This window comes from Xenia sp. Carnegie-2017, unplaced genomic scaffold (genome assembly GCF_021976095.1).
Source record: "Xenia sp. Carnegie-2017 unplaced genomic scaffold, XeniaSp_v1 HiC_scaffold_6, whole genome shotgun sequence".
Lineage (NCBI taxonomy): Eukaryota > Metazoa > Cnidaria > Anthozoa > Malacalcyonacea > Xeniidae > Xenia > Xenia sp. Carnegie-2017.
The window spans coordinates 21,947,787-21,960,730 of NW_025813526.1; the positions used below are offsets into that span (position 1 = coordinate 21,947,787).

Genomic DNA, 12,944 nt, shown 5'->3' on the forward strand with positions numbered 1-12,944 from the left:
ATGAAATAACAGAAATTCAAACTAAAGTGTTAGGTGTTGATCATATTGAAGTTTCATATTCGTACAACGAGCTGGGTTTATTGCTCAGGAAGAATGGAGAATATGAAAATGCTAAAAATTTTCTCGAACGAGCAACGGGAATTCAAACGAAAGCATTGGGACCTGTCCATGTCAATATTTGGACAACGTACAACAATCTGGGTTTGGTTTACGATGATATGGGAGAGTACGAAAAAGCAAAGGATTTTTTTGAACGAGCGATGAAAATTGAAACAAAAGCATTTGGACTTGACCATGTTAATATTGCGACAACATACAGCAATCTAGGTTCAGTTTACTATAATATGGGAGAGTACGAAAAAGCAAAAGACTTTTATGAACGAGCGATAGAAATTGAAACGAAAGCATTTAGACCTGACCATGTTAATATTGCGATAAGATATAACAATCTGGGTTTGGTTTACAGAGATATGGGAGAGTACGAAAAAGCAAAAGATTTCTATCAACGAGCGATAGAAATTCAAACAAAAGCATTTGGACCTGAACATGTTAATATTGCGTCAACTTACAACAATCTGGGTTCAATTTACTATAATATGGGAGAGTACGAAAAAGCAAAAGATTTTTATGAACGAGCGATAGAAATTGAAACGAGGGCATTTGGACCTGACCATGTTAATGTTACGACAACGTACATCAATCTGGGTTCGGTGTACCATGATATGGGAGAGTACGAAAAAGCAAAAGATTTTTATGAACGAGCGATGAAAATTCAAAGAAAAACATTTGGACCTGACCATGTTAATAATGCGACAACGCACAACAATCTGGGTTCGGTTTACATTAAAATGGGAGAGTACGAAAAGCAAAAGATTTTATGAACGAGCGATGAAATTCAAACAAAACATTTGGACCTGACCATGTTAATATTGCGATAACGTACAACAATCTGGGTTCAATTTACTATATGGGAGAGTACGAAAAAGCAAAAGATTTTTATGAACGAGCGATGAAAATTCAAACAAAAACATTTGGACCTGACCATGTTAATATTGCGATAACGTGCAACTATCTGGGTATTAGTTACAATAATATGGGAGATTACGAAAAAGGAAAAGATTTTTATAAACGAGCGATGGAAATTCAAACGAAAGCATTTGGACATGACCATGTTAATATTGCGACAACGTACAGCAATCTGGGTTTGGTTTACGATAATATGGGGGAGTACGAAAAAGCAAAAGATTTTTATAAACGAGCGATGAAAATTCAAACAAAAACATTTGGACCTGACCATCTTAATATTGCGACAACGTACAACAATCTGGGTTTGGTTTACAGTAAAACGGGAGAGTACGAAAAAGCAAAAGATTTTTATCAACGAGCGATAGAAATTGAAACGAAAGCATTTGGACCTGACCATGTTAATATTGCGATAAGGTACAACAATCTGGGTATGGTTTACAGAGATATGGGAGAGTACGAAAAAGCAAAAGATTATTATGAACGAGTGATAGAAATTCAAACAAAGGCATTTGGACCTGACCATGTTAATTTTACGACAACGTATATCAATCAGGGTTCGGTTTACAATGATATGGGAGAATACGAAAGAGCAAAAGATTTTTATGAACGAGCGATGAAAATTCAAACAAAAACATTTGGACCTCACCATGTTAATATTGCGACAACGTACAATAATCTGGGTTCGGTTTACAATAATATGGGAGAGTACGAAAAAGCAAAAGATTTTTATGAACGAGCGATAGAAATTCAAACGAAAACATTTGGACCTGACCATGTTAATATTGCGTCAATGTACAACAATCTGGGTTCTGTTTACAATAATATGGGAGAGTACGAAAAAGCAAAAGATTTTTATGAACGAGCGATAGAAATTCAAACAAAAACATTTGGACCTGACCATGTTAATATTGCGATAACGTACAACAATCTGGGTTTGGTTTACGATAATATGGGAGAGTACGAAAAAGCAAAAAGTTTTTGTGAACTAGCGATGAAAATTCAGACAATAGCATTTGGACCTGACCATGTTATTCTTGCAAAAACGTACAACAATCTGGGTTCGGTTTACAGTAAAATGGGAGAGTACGAAAAAGCAAAAAGTTTTTGTGAACGAGCGATGAAAATTCAGACAATAGCATTTGGACCTGAGCATGTTGTTATTGCGAAAACGAACAACAATCTGGGTTCGGTTTACAATGATATGGGAGAGTACGAAAAAGCAAAAAGTTTTTGTGAACGAGCAATAGAAATTCAAACAAAAAGATTCGGACCTGATCATGTTATTATTGCGAAAACGTACAACAATCTGGGTTCGGTTTACAGTAAAATGTTAGAGTACGAAAAAGCAAAAAGTTTATGTGAACGAGCGATGAAAATTCAGACAATAGCATTTGGACCTGACCATGTTATTATTGCGACAACGTACAACAATCTGGGTTCGGTTTACAGTAAAATGGGAGAATACGAAAAAGCAAAAAGTTTATGTGAACGAGCGATGAAAATTCAAACGAAAACATTTGGACCTCACCATGTTGATATTGCGAAAACGTACAACAATCTGGGTTTGGTTTACGATAATTTGGGACAGTACGAAAAAGCAAAAGATTTTTATGAACGAGCCATAGAAATTCAAACGAAAACATTTGGACCTGACCATGTTATTATTGCGGAAACGTACAACAATCTCGGTTTGGTTTACAGTAAAATGGGAGAGTACGAAAAAGCAAAAGATTTTTATGAACGAGCGATAGAAAATAAAACAAAAACATTTGGACCTGAACATGTACTGCAATAAAACACAACAATCTTCATTTGTCTTTTATTTTCTAGTAGCTAAAATACTCCTGTTTTTTCAAAACGTACAAGGACATAGAAGAAGAGGAAATGAATTTGTAGCTCATTTTTAATGAAGAAGAAAATCAATTTCAATTTTCATTTTAGGTATGACTTCTTTATACTAAAGCTGATTAGAAACAGTTGTATTGTAGATTTCTTTTAACAAAGGTTCAAATAACAACAGTTGTATATTTATAAAAGGTATAAATATATTATTGACAATATTCAAACATTTGTGTTTTCAAGTTTTCAACTGTCATTTATTTACTGCAACAGTTTTTCTTAAGAAACTTGTAAGGAACTATCAAAGTATATTTATGACTATAGTTTGCAATATATAGCTATTCAGAAGTTGTGAAGTTTCTTAAAATGAATGTTGTTGGGTCATTTTCTTGTATAATGAGTAAATACTGATCTTACAGCAACCATGACCACGTAACATCCCTTTTTGAAATGCTGAAAAGCCCACAAGATTTGCTTTGCTATATAAGTATGAATACAGTCTTTTCTATATTTATTTCTATTCATTCATATAATTTATAAAATATACTTTCTATTCATGAGAATTGTAGTTGTTTGAAATGGACATGCAGTTATTGTTATTTGATTCAATCATATTTGATTTGGGGACTAGCACCTTAATTGTCATGACAATGTTTGTTTTTTTTACTTTGGAGGAAACATTTTTTAATGATTGATTCAATAATACTTTTTTATAGTTCAAACTATAAAGGCAGTGTAAAGTAAAAATTATAAATAACCTGAAAAGGAAAAGCAGGATATCATTGCCATAGCATTGACAGAAGTGAAAATGACACACATTTAACTGTCCGACTACCAGATTTTAGACAACCAGATTTACTAATATATAAAATATCCCAGCAGTGGCGCAGAATGCTTGTTAATTGGGGGCACAAATTCATATATGTATTTCTTAATCTATTGAAAACAATGGATTTCAAAGGAACTTAATGTAGCAGAACATGAATGTATGAATATGTGCCTCCTACCCAAAATAAAGAGTCTGCTATTCAATTTATTTCCAGGGTATCTTGAAGAGCTCTGGCATTGTGTGTAGCAGTTAGTATTTCATTTTGCAAAGAACTTCTTCTTATTTTTTTCCAAAACATTATTTGAACATTAGAGAAATTGTGTACAAACTATAAAAAGTTTATATGAGGAACAGTGGCGTGCGGTGACCGAATTTAATAGGCAAGCGCTGGGGGTGAGGTTCGCGGCTTGCCGCGAACCTACCTAGGGGGTCTGGGGGCATGCTCCCCAGAAAATTTTTGGATTTTGAAGGCTACTGGAGCGCATTTCCCGCGATTTCTGGGAGTACTTTGTCGAAAAAAATGTATCTATCATGACTGAGACAGTATTGAAAAAATCTAAAAAATTCAAAAACTTTTATAAAGTATATATCATAATTACGGTTTAAAAGTATTACATGTGGTATTGTGATATAAAGTCGTTTTAAGTAAATGGCTACGCGTGCATTTCTATTGTAGTGAAGAAGTAACAGAACGAAATAGTCCAAAATCCAACAACAGATTTACTTAAATGTAAATTCCATCAGTCTTTCCTTTGTGCAAAACTCCTTTATAACGTCCTCATAGAATCGTGGCTTCCCCTGCAAACTTACCAACATCTCCTTCTCGATTGAAATTGTAGCCAATGCAGAAAGTCGTTCTTGCCCTTGTGTACTGCGAAGATACGTTCTGATACGCTTGAGAGCCGAAAATGATCTTTCTGCAGAGGAGGACGTACTTGGCATAGTAAGAATGAGCTGACACAATCGGTACACCTCTGAAAAACAGGCTTTCAAGTCAAGTTCGATTATTTTTGATATCATATCAAAAACAGGTTTCGATTTGAGCTCGGCAGATGAGTATACAACGATTAGTTCACTTTTTAGTGCTTGAAGATTAAAGAATGTTCCATATGAATCTTGCAACGATTGCAGCTCTCGTTCGGGAAAATTCCGGCTATACAATTCGTGCTTTGAATGATCCAACAAAGAAACGAATGCTCTGCTGTTAAGACTTTCGAATCTAGAGTCAATCTGCACGACAATGTTATTGACTACACGGAAAAACATTTGACGGAAGGACGCCTTTACATCCTCTTCACTTTGCCCGCGTTTCAGTGCTACTTTGACGATACTTGACGTAAAATTCCAATAATCTACGAATTTTGTTAGTTGTTCTTGAATCTTATCTTTCGTCTCGCGAACTTTCGTGACACAGAAGACAATATCGAACTGCTTACTCTGAATGATATTATACTTTATAATTACGTAAAACTACTCAAATTTCAAGTACATTATCCGCTGTGTAATAACTGCACCTTCTTTAACCAAATATATAAAAAGCCTGTAAATAAATTCTAACACATAGAACACTCACGACTGTTGTAAATAACTTCTTCGCTAGTGAATAAAATAATCACAAATTTAATAGCGTTCTAGTACATTGAACTCACGTTCGGAGCTCATACGAAAGACTTATATATAACGCTAAAATCTACCGGATACAAATATCAAAACTACTACGCAAAAGGAAGCTCTTGTCAATATCATAATCTTGTATTACATGCTACAGATAATATCTTCTACATACATAAATTGCAAGACAATAGGCGCGAAATGTATTGTAGCAGTCGTGACTATAACAATTAAGAACAGCCAGTTTCGCGCACAAAATTGGCACGGTGTGTTACAAACTGAGGCCATGGCGTTGTTTAATGTTTATATTTTGGTATAATGACGTCATGGCAACGTGTTCTCCCGTTCTTCAAAATGTGTCTGGCACTGACTCGTACGTTTCAAAATGTCGGAGAGTCGTGTTTATTATTTAGTATCTTGTACCTTTTATTTTTAGTCATTAATTTACGAGTTCAACGACACAAGACTGACAAGAGCATAGTGTTTTGGTCATAATGCTAGTCATACTTTACCACAACACACGTTTGCGTGCATTTCGATATCTCTGCAGACTGCGGCCCCTGCTTGTTTACGCACATTGTGCGCAGAAAATAATAAAATAACCAGTAAAGCACCTACTACTTTGAATTAGAAATCAGAACATTACCTTTCGCTCTCAGTCATCTTTTAATAAACGATAACATTAACGGCGTGAATAATTCGGATGTCCAATGTGTTGAATATACGAATATTATTCGCGCGCTGATATGTGTTTAAAATTGCGAGCGTACAAGACTGTTGACCAATCGCTATCAAGCGGCGCCCTTAGAAGCGCCGCTTGCCTTTTCTCGATATTCCTCGAATAAGAAGCCTCCAAATCTAGATTAACGCATGCGCAAATGTTCAAATTGATCTCCGAAGGCAAGCGCGCTTGCCTTGGTTAATAAATAAGAAATTTTTAAGGTGTATTTAATCCACTTGACTCATCTTACAAGTGTAGCAAAGTGAAACCGAAAACCACGACAGTAAATCGCGTATAAATAGCAAGCATTTCAACTGTAAAGACAATTTAGACAAAAGATTACATTGACATTGTTTAGAACAGAAAAATTTAAACTGATTTTGCTCAGAGATTGATCCAAAAAATTTTTGTTCGGTAAAATGCTTAGGCAAGCGGCGCTTGCCTACGCTTGCATGACCGCACGCCACTGATTAGGAATATATTTCTAGGGCAACACCCTCCTTTAAAGTATGTATCCATTTTCAGGAGTGAATGACATAACCAGACACTTTTGGCTAACGTCTTTAAAACTGATAAGAAAAGTAAATGAGTCATTTCTACTGGTGTCTTTACTGCTTATATGGACAGTAATGAGTCATTTTAATTGCTATGACATTCATGTCTTGCTTTTGCTATACTTTATACTTTACATTGCTTTGAAACTGATTCTCCCAGCTACATAAATGATTTTACCACAAAATCACTATACAAAATGTTGTGGTTATCTCTGATCCCAAGAAATTCAAATATAGATTAAAAATGAGAGTTACTACATTTAAATGTAAGCGAAAAACGAACTTTGTCACGACAATTAAGGTGTAAATCCCCAACCGTAAATAGAAAGAAATGTTGAATCAAGTAACCAAACTATTGACCTTCTCTCCACACACAATTCTTTTAAATACAAATTATATTTTATCAATTGTCACAGTGAACAGAAACTTGCATATTTACACAGCAAAGCCAGTGTTTGGGCTTTTTAAATCTTACTAAACATTATAATTTTTTCATGTAGATAATGTACATGTTAAGATTTTTCTTATTAAACAACAAAAAGAACCAAACAAACACTCCATTTAAAACTTTGCCTACAGAAATTGAAAATACAACTGTTGCTGGTCAGCTAAACGAGAAAGAAAACATACCCAAAAAGCCAGGGCTAACAAAGCATCTTGTTCCTTGAAATGGAGCCACAAATCCATTCCTTTCTGTAAAGACTTAAACACAATAAAAATCCTTTGCTGACAAGCGTTTTGATAGATCTGGCATTGGTGACCACCTGACAATGTAAATTATCTTTATGTATGTTTTAGGTAGTGATGTAGCCAAGACAAATGGGGCTTTTACTCTAATTATGTGTGTCTGGCCTATATTTACTGTTGTCATCTCATATGTAGTGTAGTGAGTAACGAAAAAGTAATTGAACAACAAAATATTTATTTTCATAGCACTGGTAGACTTGCTATACACTACGAGTTGTCATGGTGTTATTAAAGGCTGAATTCTGATATCTTCCTTTGATTCTTATTTTTTTATTTTCCGTAAATTATACACGTATTTAATAAAATATACATTTAAGTTGATTTATCCAAAGGGGAACCCCCACGGTCTGGGGATCTAAGTTCTTCATACAGGGTGTTTCAAAAAAAGCTAATCCAAGTTTTACTTGCTGATGTGTGTAAATTACTGAATAAATAAATGTAGTTTTATATACTTATAAAAAGAGTTCTAGGTTCTAGCTATGGAATGCTATGTTGTTTGTTGAGATTTGGATGGAAAATGAGTGAAATGCAAGCGCGTTAAAAAATTTTGGTCAAAGTCGCATTCTTTCACCTTTGAGCATTTTTCCATCAACATGAAAGGTGCTTCACTTTGATTTTGCTGGTTTGTTTACTGACTATCACATATTTCATGGTGATGTCTCATTTTTCAACCTTGACAATATTTGAAATTATCTGACATTTACAATTTCCATGATTCTGGAAAAATTAATCCTCAAGGAGCCTTAATTAAACGTAGTTAAATACATAATAAATTAATAACTACATACGTATAATATAGAAGCTACAGTTCATTAAAAATCCCAGTCAAGAAACTTATTTTAATTACATTTATACCTTCTAGCCTGGAGATCAATCATTGCCGCTGATCATGCGAATTTCTAACTATCGGCTGATTTCGATGATGACCAGTTCTTTTGAGACATATTGTAAGATATTTTGATTACAAAAAATTTGCAAAGATCATCAAGTGTACGCTCAATACGCTGAAATCGATCGAGGTGTTTAACTACACTGTGAAGCATTTGGAAGAAATATAAGCATAGAGCACTGTTTTACACGCTGTTAATCAAGTTGTACTAGATTTTGAAACTCTTAATTAGCATTAAATTTGTTTCTATATCTCAAATATATTACGCTTTAATAAACATTATAAACATTGATTTGTTTTATCTTTCGTCGTTAACTTCAATTTTCGTCGATCAAAACAATAGTTGACTTGAAGTGTGATGTTAGTGGTTTTTTTTGTGTCATCTCTATCCTAATCATAAAATATTTCTGAACTATTGTAAAGATAACAACATCGCAATGAAGACATAATTGAATTCATCTCTTGGCATAGGAAAAGATTAAACTCTTACCTCAAGGTTTATTAAATATTAAAAGAATTCCCTACATGCATTATTTTTATGAATGGCTTCGAATATTACATTTGACATATAAAACAAGTTGAAGTTACAAAAAGTAGAACTTTTGTGCCAAAGGAATTTGATGCCACTTTTTAAGTATGTATGGTATTTTGATTAATTAATTTTTTATCATTTTCGCGCACTATTTTGAACATAGACGACGCAGCATTTATTAAGGCTTTAGCTAAGTCGTTAAAATATATAACAATATTATATTTATACATAACCACATCGAGGAAACACTTTGACAAAATACTAAAACAACAAAGATAAACTAAAACCATGTATACTTGAACAAGAACGTATAAAAGGCAATTTTTAGCATTGTTAGTTACACTTCAGTATTGAAAAATCAATTCATTTTATAGTTATTATATTGACCAGTTTTTGCTGTCGCTACTTTGTGTTTAACGCCATAGGGCGATCTTCAGGAACTACTTGTATTAAGACTGTCTATTTCTGTGCCAAGGTATTTATAAACTTCCTTTATATTGTAAGTTCTCATCACCTAACTAAAGGATTGTATCACATTAGCCAAGTCGTTAAATATATTAGGAATAACAAAAGAGCTCATAATAGAAACCTGTGGGTTTCCTGTGAGACTTTTTTCTTTCTGTGATATAACTCTTCATATTATGAAGCGAATATATAACAAAAGAGAGACGCAAAGGTATAGAAAACATAGACAAAAAGGTAAGCCCAAAGGTGGAGAAAAGCATAGACAAAAAGGTAACACAAATAAAGGCAAAAAGATATACAAGAAGATACACAAAAGATTGACAAAAAGACGAATACTTATGGAAACGAAAAGGTAGACAAAAAAGTAGACGTAAAGACTAAAGTCAGACAAAAACATTATAATGTGCAAGGATTGCCGTTTCACAAAAAATACTTAACTACTTTTTTCATTTGATTTTAGACATTTGGACCAACAAACTGAAAGCAGTTAAACTTCTTTCAGAAGTAAAAGAATGGACGATATTAAAAATCGTATATAGCTAATTTTCAGGCTATCTGACAAACATCCGCAGTCTTATGTCGACGACGGCAAGCACAGAAAGAAGATTGGCCATTTCTTACAACTGTGCATGTCGCACACGGCATGAAATTGAAAACATTGACTGCAGTAAGAAAATTAGGATTTTTAAAATTTGTTTTTTTTGATAAAGATAAATCCCACCTTTTTATTACACAAGATTTTCACATTAAAAAATGCCGAGACTTCGGCGTTTGATAATGGGGTAATTTTAATCATCTCTAGAGAAAATAAAATTGTGTAAAGTTACAATAGTTAATTTAAACACCTGAGATAAACATAACTTTCTCAAAAGTTTATTTTGTTGCTGTAAAAATCTTACCTTCATAAATCGTTGGTTAAAAGTGACTTGTCTTTCAATCAATTGTCGAGACAAGAATCGTGATCTAAGTAAGAAAAATGTTCAGGAAAACGTTTTAAAACAGCCAAAGGCCAATAAACTCCATTTGACTTGGAGACACTGGAGATTGAAACGTCGCTAAAGAACAAAATCTTGTCATTTCCCATTCATAGCTTGCCTTGTAAACGGCCTGGTGGACTCACAATATACATACGTCTTGTAAAATTACTGTCAAAAACGATGAAGGAGGAAAAAGACACTTACCATCTTAATATTTCCTCAGTTATAAAGCAGTTCAGACGAAGTAGAATATTAATTCGTAAATAGCTCAGCCTCAAGGGAATGGTGAACAAAAGCCAAATACGTTTTCATCGTGGTCAATGATCAATTTCTTTATTTATATAAGTCCTCTATCATGGTGAATTAAAACCACCAACATTTGTACTATGTTTCTCGATCGCATTAACAGAAAATGTTCACGTCTAAAATAAAGCAAAGAATTAACATTGACAAAAACGAATACTTTATAAGAAGACGTATATTTAGGTCACACATTTTGCATAAAGATATTAATGTCGTTTACATTTCACACTTCAATCAAAGAGAGAGTTCTCTCCTAACAGGAATGTCAAAAATCACATTTACCTGAACATGTTATCGAAAAAGTGAAAGATATATTTCGCTTTCGGCAAATATTCTTCGTGTATGTAGGAAGGTGGAGATTTAAATAACGCATTAAAAGTTTGAGTTTGATCTTAAAATATGCCTTTCGCATATTCATCTTTCGCTTTGGGTTCCTTACATCAGGCCTTCAATCGAAACGCAGACTATGATAGAAAGCAAGTTGGTCGCTGGATACACACGCGTGCTGTATTTCGAGCAAAATCGTATAACCAAAAACGATTTGGCCTTAATCAGACCATTGGATCGTGGTTTGTAACAACAAACAGGGGCCGCGGAAGTATCTTAAAAGTGGGGGGGCACTGACCGAAAAGGGCATGTGAGTTTGCAGCTTACTGTTTTAGTATATTACAGATATGCATTGTTTCATGAATCATGATTAAGTTTCAAATTTCCTAAAAAATCTAACCCTACGTTCGTTTTTGAAAACAAAGTCCTTAGCTATTAAACGTCGCTGAATTGTCCTAGGAGAAAAGCCTTTTCACCATTATGACTGAAAGTAACAAGGTCTTGACGCATCGCTCTTTTACAGAAGTAACAGGCAATGGTGCCTTTTGTCATGCAGTATGTGACCCATGTATATTTCAAAAATATAGAAGACGGACAAGTTCGTACATTCGACGATCCTACTGTACTGGTTTGCTTTCTAGACGTGTGCTTTATTTCTTCTAGGGTAGGATGGTAAGGCTGTCGGCCTGTACAGCACAAACGCTTACAATCGAGTCCTAGCAAACATTCCGTTGACTCAATTTGCATAGGTCCTACCAATAGGGCGGTAGTCGTGGAACTTGGCAAAGATGCATACGTTAGGTTTTGAAAAGGTGTGTGAACTGGTTCGGTCGGCGGCGCGACTAGTATCTCTGAAGACGATGTAGAGTCAGATTCGTGGGAATGAGGAGATAAACTCGTTGATGGAGTTTCTGTAGCTGACGGCAGTGTCAAGTTAGACCTAGAGTCGATGTTTTGGTCAACAACGTTCTCTGCTGGAGCACTACTAAAAAAACTCGTCAGTTTTCGCATCCTTTTAGCTGTTTCTACAAGCTCTTTTTCCTTTTCTCGTTTTCGCCTAGCAACTCTAGGCATGATGATTTTGATTAGAAGTGATTCAAACCGCAAAATTTTCAATTATTATGATTATGAATTGTCAACAGTTTTGTAGGACCAATGGCCTGAAAGACAATACGACAGGAGCAATGCGTTGCCGTAGAATTTATAGTCTCATGTGGATCATAAATTGCGACTTCTCATTGGTTAAGTTACTGGGCGGAGCCCTGCGAAGACAACCCCAATCGACAAACGCGATTTTTGATCCATCTGGGTAATCAAGATCAAAAACTAAGCTATAGCTGATTTTGCATGATGCCGACAGACTTTGTTCTACTCTCGGGGCTACTTGTATCTAAGAAAAACTTCTTCAGTCCAATTTTACCTAAAACAAGGGCATTTCTCTACCATGAAAAAGGGCACTTTCATTCCAGAAAAAGGGCACATTTTTCCCGGTTGCAAAAAGTGGGGGGGCACTTGCCCCCAATGCCCCCCCGGTTCCGCGGCCTCTGACAACAAACAGTAGTGAAGAGCTACCAACTCACATCTTTGTGGCTTTCCAAGACGCTGAACGCTTTAACAATCAAGAACAAACTATACATGTCTTTGACCATGCTAATTCAAGTCGAATTTATGTTGAGATCAATAACACTCAAAAGTATCCTGAAAAAGAGCTTGATGTTAATTACACAGCTGCTAACAGCAATTACAGCAGAGCCTACATGACGTTTCAAGACGCTGCAATGAAGTACAGCGATCCAGATACAGGCTCTCAAGTAAGCTTAGGAGACTCTGCAAGCCTGTTTCCTATTTACCATTTCGATGTAAGTCATCATGCCGATGTTTTGAAAAAAAAGACGCAAACATTACAATTCGTTCGACCTTGAACCAAGCTTTCCGTAGCGCGATTAATGCTGGTGGCAGCAATGCGTATAACATGTTTTGCTTGGTGCTTAGCGAACGATTTATTCGACTTAATGGGATAAACGGTAAAATGGACATAATCGTTTAGACTGTTAGTCAGATATGATATGTTATTATTTAAAAATAACTCATAATATTAAAAAAACAAAAATTTTCGACTGTTTA

The 12,944-nt window shown here is 34.8% G+C and overlaps 1 long non-coding RNA gene across 1 annotated transcript; it reads right to left on the reverse strand.

Moving 5' to 3' along the window:
• Positions 1 to 9,908: 9,908 nt before the first annotated feature.
• LOC124457617 lies at positions 9,909 to 10,565 on the reverse strand. Its single transcript, XR_006952690.1, has 3 exons — positions 10,395 to 10,565; positions 10,113 to 10,268; positions 9,909 to 10,009 (listed from the first exon to the last, which is right to left on the reverse strand). It is a non-coding gene; the product is annotated as an uncharacterized LOC124457617 (long non-coding RNA).
• Between the last annotated feature and the right edge of the window lie 2,379 nt (positions 10,566 to 12,944).